The sequence below is a fragment of the Amphiprion ocellaris genome, chromosome 4 (genome assembly GCF_022539595.1).
Source record: "Amphiprion ocellaris isolate individual 3 ecotype Okinawa chromosome 4, ASM2253959v1, whole genome shotgun sequence".
NCBI classification, from domain to species: Eukaryota; Metazoa; Chordata; class Actinopteri; family Pomacentridae; genus Amphiprion; species Amphiprion ocellaris.
Genome location: NC_072769.1, coordinates 9,318,726 through 9,326,129, shown reverse-complemented (window position 1 = coordinate 9,326,129; position 7,404 = coordinate 9,318,726). Strand labels below are relative to the sequence as shown.

The 7,404-nt window shown below is 37.9% G+C and overlaps 1 long non-coding RNA gene across 1 annotated transcript; it reads left to right on the top strand.

The window, feature by feature from the left end:
* Window positions 1-920: 920 nt before the first annotated feature.
* LOC129348822 (uncharacterized) lies at window positions 921-6,641 on the top strand. The gene is made up of 3 exons (XR_008601525.1): window positions 921-994; window positions 2,511-2,659; window positions 6,381-6,641. It is a non-coding gene; the product is annotated as an uncharacterized LOC129348822 (long non-coding RNA).
* Window positions 6,642-7,404: the final 763 nt, after the last annotated feature.

Below are 7,404 nucleotides of genomic sequence, written 5' to 3'. Positions count from 1 at the left end.
TATTTATTTCCTGTTTATATTTCGCTATTAGTGATTTAGGATATAGTTTAATGGAAAATTAAATTATGGGGTTTTTTTGTTTTTTTTTTCTGACAAACAAAAATAGAAAAACTCACCTGAAAGGTTATGATCAGAGATGCAAAATTAGAAAAATATAAAATGGAGGCTGAGAACATTCCACTAATTTTATGCAAGCAACTAGTCATCATTGTCTAACTATATTTGTATTGAAAATCAGCATTCACCCTTATTTATTCAAAATGCAGATAAGTAAAACTGAAATTCTAATAGCATCTTCATGTCACAATGTTTCATCTTCATTATTTACTTCATGACAACTTGGCAGCAGGGTCCGTGTACGGATCTGGTAATTGGATTTTCCGTTCTGAAACGGGTACAAAAAACAAAAAACGAGTGGTTATTTGATTTTCGTTTTAAAATACAAAAATTAAAATTGAAATACATGATCAAAAAGGGATATACGATTTTTAAAAATGCTTTGATTTTTGTTTTATATTTAGAATAACAAGAAAGTAAAATCAGTAAGAGACAGAAACGAAAAAAGGTCCCTTTTTTTCATTTTCTGAGACCGGAAGTGGTCATCAGCAAGTGTGAAGCCAAACAGAGTACGATGCATAGCCTGTACATAATTTTTTTTTCGTGAATTTTCATGGTCAAAATGAGAGATCAGGTGGCCGATCTTAAAATAAATCAATATTGATTTTTTTATAGAGCGTTAAAGTTTTGCGAAGCCAGGGGGCGGGACTACTTGATTGACAGTCCGGTCTGGAATGATTGACAGGTCCTATGGAGGAGGCAGCATAGACTCTGCTCTCCTCGTTTGGATTAATTCTGATATAATAACTGTTGGTTTATTTATCGGTGGAGCAGCACATTTTCCACAGACAGTTTTCCTGTCCGTTGGCTTGTTTTAACCAGTTTTCTACCTTCGGCTGATTCTACCAGCAGACACTGAAAGGACTCTGATAGTTCGGTAAGTAAATGTTTATTTTCGTATCGGTGCCGCTTTTAATGCACTTTATATGCAGTTTTAGTGTCAGATGTAATGTGTGCCATGCACTCCAGATGTTGGTGGAGTTTGTTTCAGTGTGTGTTGACCAGAGAAGAAAGTTAGCATAGTAAATATTAGCTTTAATGTTAGCGATGCTAACCGAGCTAGCTGCTCAGACCTAGCCTGATTAACGCTAACGTAGCATCAAGCTAATGTGTTGAGTTTCATGTAAACAGCTGAAGTGTGTCGTGTTCCTGTAATGTGGTTCATTGAGTTCATAAAACTGTGGCTGGTTGACATTAATGTAACGTTTAGGAAACTTAAATGTGATTAAAACAGTAACGTTAATGTTCTAGTTGTCAGTAATCAGCTTTAATTTGACACTAAAACAGACTGATAGTTTTAAATGACATCAGTTTCATTAACTTGTTGAAAATTGTCTCATTTGTTGTGATGTTGCTGCTGATTCATTAAAAGCAGATGATCCGTGTTGAAGATACGTTTAGTTCTAGTATCAGAAGTACAAGAAGGAAAATGGAAATTTAGTTCTGCTTCATCAAAGATTTCAGGATTAAAATAACTAAATGAGTCTTTATGCGGGCTGCACAGTGGTGTAGTGGTTAGCACTTTCGCCTTGCAGCGAGAAGATCCCTGGTTCGCATCCCGGCTTTCCCGGGATCTTTCTGCATGGAGCTTGCATGTTCTCCCTGTGCATGCGTGGGTTTTCTCCGGGTACTCCGGCTTCCTCCCACAGTCCAAAAATATGCTGAGGTTAATTGATCATTCTAAATTGCCCGTAGGTGTGAATGTGAGAGTGATTGTTTGTATGTAGCCCTGCGACAGACTGGCGACCTGTCTAGGGTGCCCCCTGCCTTCGCCCGAGTCAGCTGGGATAGGCTCCAGCCCCCCCGCGACCCTAATGAGGATTAAGCAGTGTATAGATAATGGATGGATGGATGGATGGATGGAGTCTTTATGCCTCAAACTTTATTTTTACAATAAAGAAATAATGAAATAATCACAGATAATAAAAATATAAATAGCAGAGAAAACCTGAGAGAATAATTTCCTGAAAAGTCTGTGAAGGAAAAGCAGCTTTTTATCCTGAAAGATCAGAATCAGCTCCAACATCTGCATCTGACAGCATCAAGTCAACCAGAAAGAAAAGAAAAGAGAAAATGACTTCTTTCTGATCACATCTGTTCCGCTGCTTACAGGCTGCTGCTGCTGCTCACATTCTTCACATTTATAGTCCACTTTTAAAAATTCAGCAGACAGGTGCTCTGCTTTGGAGTGTGACGATGTCGTCGGTGATGTGGAGAGTTAAGTTTCCGTTTCATCTACAGCATTCTTTAGGACAGCCGGGTCGAACTTGATGTTTGAAATACTGATCGACAGCTCAGATTTAACTGTCTGTAGTTCCGTTTTGATGGGTATTAAACTTTGTTTCAAAGCAGACAGGAGCTGGGTCTTTAAAATAACCACCGTCTCGTTACAGAGTGAAAGTAGCAATTCCTCCTTAAGGTCAGAGATTGCAGCATCTGAGGGCCTCTTCAAAAGAAGACGTAGTTGATGAAGGCATTCTGGAGCAGGACCAGAAAGACCACGACCAAGCAGCCTTGAGATCTTAGGCAGCGTCTCCCTCAGGTGGGTGTCAACGGTGTTCACGGTCAGGTCTGTGGTAATCCCATCAAAAAACAAAACAGAAAAAAATCTCGATTATAAATCAACATGTAACCAAAGCACTCTGTGTATAACGCCATAGTATAGGATGTAGTTCAGAAAATGTCAAAGTATACTATACTTTTCAAGTATAACATAGTATGGCCTGTAGTTCATAGTATAGCATGTCAGCAAAAACACCCAACTGATTATTATGTGGTTCAAAAAGTGCAAAATGATAGGATGTTGCCTAAAATTGTCATGTATGATACGTGATTCAAAAAATGTCATAGTGCAGTATATTGTCAAAATAGTATGTTTTTCAAGAAAACATCAGAGTATATGTCATTTAAAAAATGCCATAGAATAATATTTCATTGCACAGGTAAAAGTATAGTAATTTTTAAAACTATTCAAATTCTTATAATATGTTGCTAAAAAACAAAAAAAAAACTAAAATAAATGTAAAAGTCATAGTAATATGTCAGTTTAAAAAGTCTATGGTATAGAGTGTCTCCCAACAAACGTCATAGTAAAGCATGTCGCTCTAAAAACGTCATAGTATGGCCTTTGGTCCAAAAAACGTCATAGTATAGCATGTCGCTCTAAAAACGTCATAGTATAGCATGTCACTCTAAAATTGTCATAGTATAGCATGTCATCCAAAAAACATCATGGCATAGCATGTCGCTCTAAAAACATAGTATATCCTTTTGTCCAAAAAATGTAATAGCATAGTATGTCGTCCAAAAAACATCATGGTATAGCATGTCGCTCTAAAAACGTCATAGTATAACATATCGCTCTAAAAACGTCATAGTATAGCATGTCGCTCTAAAAACATAGTATATCCTTTTGTCCAAAAAATGTAATAGCATAGTATGTCGTCCAAAAAACATCATGGTATAGCATGTCGCTCTAAAAACGTCATAGTATAACATATCGCTCTAAAAACGTCATAGTATAGCATGTCGCTCTGAAAACATTATAGTATAGCATGTCGCTCTAAAAACGTCATAGTATACCATGTCACTCTAAAAACATCATAGTATAGCCTTTGGTCTAAAAACGTCATAGTATATCGTGTCACTTTAAAAACGCCATAGTATAGCATGTCGCTCAAAAAACGTCATAGTATACCTTTTGGTCCAACAAACGCCATAGTATAGCATGTCACTCTAAAATTGTCATAGTATAGCATGTCACTCTAAAAACGTCATAGTATAGCCTTTTGTCTAAAAACGTCATAGTATAGCATGTTGCTCAGAAAACGTCATCGTATAGCATGTTGCTATAAAAACGTCACAATATAGCATGTCGCTCTAAAAACGTCATAGCATAGCATGTCGCTCTAAAAATGTCATAGCATAGCATGTCGCTCTAAAAACGTCATATTATAGCATGTCGCTCTTAAAAACGTCATAGTATAGCCTTTGGTCAAAAAAACATCATAGTATAGCATGTCTTCCAAAGAACATCATAGTATAGCATGTCGCTCTTAAAACGTCATAGTGTAGCATGTCGCTCTAAAAACATCATAGTATAGCCTTTGGTCCAAAAAAAAGGTCATAGTATAGCATGTCGTCCAAAGACCATCATAGTATAGCATGTCGCTCTTAAAGCGTCTTAGTGTAGCCTTTGGTCCAGAAAACGTCAGAGTATGGCATGTCGTCTAACGACCATCATAGTATAGCATGTCGCTCTTAAAACGTCATCGTATAGCATGTGGCTCTAAAATCGTCATACTATAGCATGTCACTCTTAAAATGTCATAGTATAGCCTTTGGTCACAAAAACGTCATAGTATAGCATGTCACTCTAAAAACATCATAGTATAGCCTTTGGTCCAAAAAACGTCATAGTATAGCATGTTGTCCAAAGACCATCATAGTATAGCATGTCGCTCTTAAAACGTCATAGTATAGCACGTCGCTCTAAACACGTCATAGTATAGCATGTCGCTCTAAAAACGTCATAGTATAGCATGTCGCCCAAAAAACGTCATAGTATAGCATGTCGCTCTAAAAATGTCAAAGTATCGCATGTCGCTCTAAAAGCGTCATAGTATAACTTGTCGCTCTAAAAACGTCATAGTATAGCATGTCGCTTTAAAAATGTCATAGTATAGCATGTCGTCCAAAAAACGTCATCGTATAGCATGTCGCTCTTGAAACGTCACAGTATAGCATGTCGCTTTAAAAATGTCATAGTATAGCATGTCGTCCAAAAAACGTCATCGTATAGCATGTCGCTCTTGAAAGGTCACAGTATCGCAAGTCGCTCTAAAAGCGTCATAGTATAACATGTCACTCTAAAAACGTCATAGTATAGCATGTCGCTTTAAAAATGTCATAGCATATCATGTCGCTCTAAAAACGTCATGCTGTAGCATGTCGCTCTTAAAAACGTGATAGTATAGCCTTTGGTCCAAAAAACGTCATAGTATAGCATGTCACTCTAAAAACGTCATAGCATAGAATGTTGCCCAAAAAACGTCATAGTATAGCATGTCGTCCAAACAACATCATAGTATAGCATGTCGCTCTAAAAACGTCATAGTATAGCATGTCGCTCTAAAAACATCATAGTATAGCATGTCGCTCTAAAAACATCATAGTATAGCATGTCGCTCTTTAAGCGTCATAGTTTAGCATGTTGCTCAAAAAACGTCATAGTATAGCCTTTGGTCCAAAAAACGTCTTAGTATAGCATGTTGTCCAAAGAACATCATAGTATAGCATGTCTCTCTTATAACGTCATAGTATAGCATGTCGCTCTAAAAAACGTCATAGTATAGCATGTCACCCAAAAAACGTCAGAGTAAAGCATGTCGTCCAAAAAACATCATCGTATAGCATGTCGCTCTTGAAACGTCACAGTATAGCATGTCGCTCTAAAAACGTCACAGTATAGCATGTCGCTCTAAAAACGTCACAGTATAGCATGTCGCTCTAAAAACGTCATAGCATAGCATGTCGCTCTTGAAAACGTCATAGTATAGCCTTTGGTCCAAAAAACATCATAGTATAGCATGCCGTCCAAAGAACATCATAATATAGCATGTCGCTCTTAAAATGTCGAAGTATAGCATGTCGCTCTAAAAACATCATAGTATAGCCTGTTGGCTAAAAAACGTCATAGTATAGCATGTCGCTCTTAAAGCGTCATAGTATAGCATGTGGCTCAAAAAACGTCATCGTATAGCATGTGGCTCTAAAAACGTCATAGTATCGCATGTCGTCCAAAAAACGTCATCATATAGCATGTCGCTCTTGAAACGTCATACTATAGCATGTCGCTCTTAAAAACGTCATAGTATAGCCTTTGGTCCACAAAACGTTGTTTTGTCCCGGCTGTCTGAAGTAGGTGAGGAGCAACACCAAAACAGTCCAAACGCTGGTTTCCAGAGGGTTAGACGAGTATTTATTTGAAAGAGGAAGTTTACAACAACACAATGTGAGGGGGTTAAAAGCCAATGGGCGTTAGTAAAATAAAAATAAACAGAACTAAAAGTGAACTTCATGTTGACATTGATGGGCATTCCAACCAGGAACAAAGTAAAAGATAATCAATACGAAAAAAAAACTCTTCCTGTTCACCTCTTCAAGCCCAAAAACACACCGCAGTAGCACCCTAAACTAAAACTACCAATGGGTTTCCTGTTTTCCTTTCTGAACAAGTCAAAGGTCCTTCTCTATCTCCCCAGACATCCACCAACCACTGGAACACATCTCCAAAGTTCTGCTGGGCCAGCTCAGCTTCCCCTCAGAAGAAGTTCCACCACATGAAGGAGCCTTTTGAGAGGCAGCTGGCATCGTGATTGGACTGTACTTTGGTCTGTTCCAATCCAGCTTCAGCTCCAGAGACGGCAGGCGGGACGAGTCAACGGAGGCCTGGTGGACGAAGGCATGCAGCTGAGTACAATCCAGAAAACAACAGAGGAGGAGTGCAGCAGCCCAGGGCCAGAATAAACAAGAGTAGCATCGTCTGTCTATTAGAAAACATCATAGTATGAAAAAATGGCATCATATACATCATATATTGTACAAGTAACAAGTCAAAGGAAAGAGACATACATTGTAGAATTGTAGTAATTGTGGGCTGACTGATTTGCTGATTATCAGAATTTTATTTTTTACTGATTTACGTTAATAAATACATTTAAAAATGGCGCTACTTTGGCTCTGAACCTTTATCTACCTGTGGTCGCTCTGTCTTCTGGAGTGATTTGATTGGTTATATGTCACGAATAAACTCCTTTAACTTAACATCTGTAAACAAAACAAAAACGTATCAACAAAGTTTCCTGTTAGAGTTTGTGTTCTTCTAAGTTTAACTCCAAGATTTTAAATACTTTCATTTACTGCAAATGAATATCGACTCCAAATGTCTCAGTAATAATCATTATCAGCCTTAAAAACCCACAAAACACCCCTCTATACTCAACCACACTTAGTACAGTCCGGTTCCCCCTTCGATAAATCTGCTTGGAATCGTCCACTTCCTGTTTGTCAAAGTGGCCTTCTACCTGGACAGGTTTTGTTGGAGCTCACGCAATAAACATTTTGGGTAACTGCACTTTAATATGGATGGATGACACTGAATTAGAGTCTGTTTCCATGAGACTGAGTTAAGATGTGTAGCTGTCATTAAATAGGAAATTATTTCTCAGAATTCACAGAGGAAAGTCTGAAATGTTTGCTAGGTTAGCGTCCCACATGTTCTTTGGC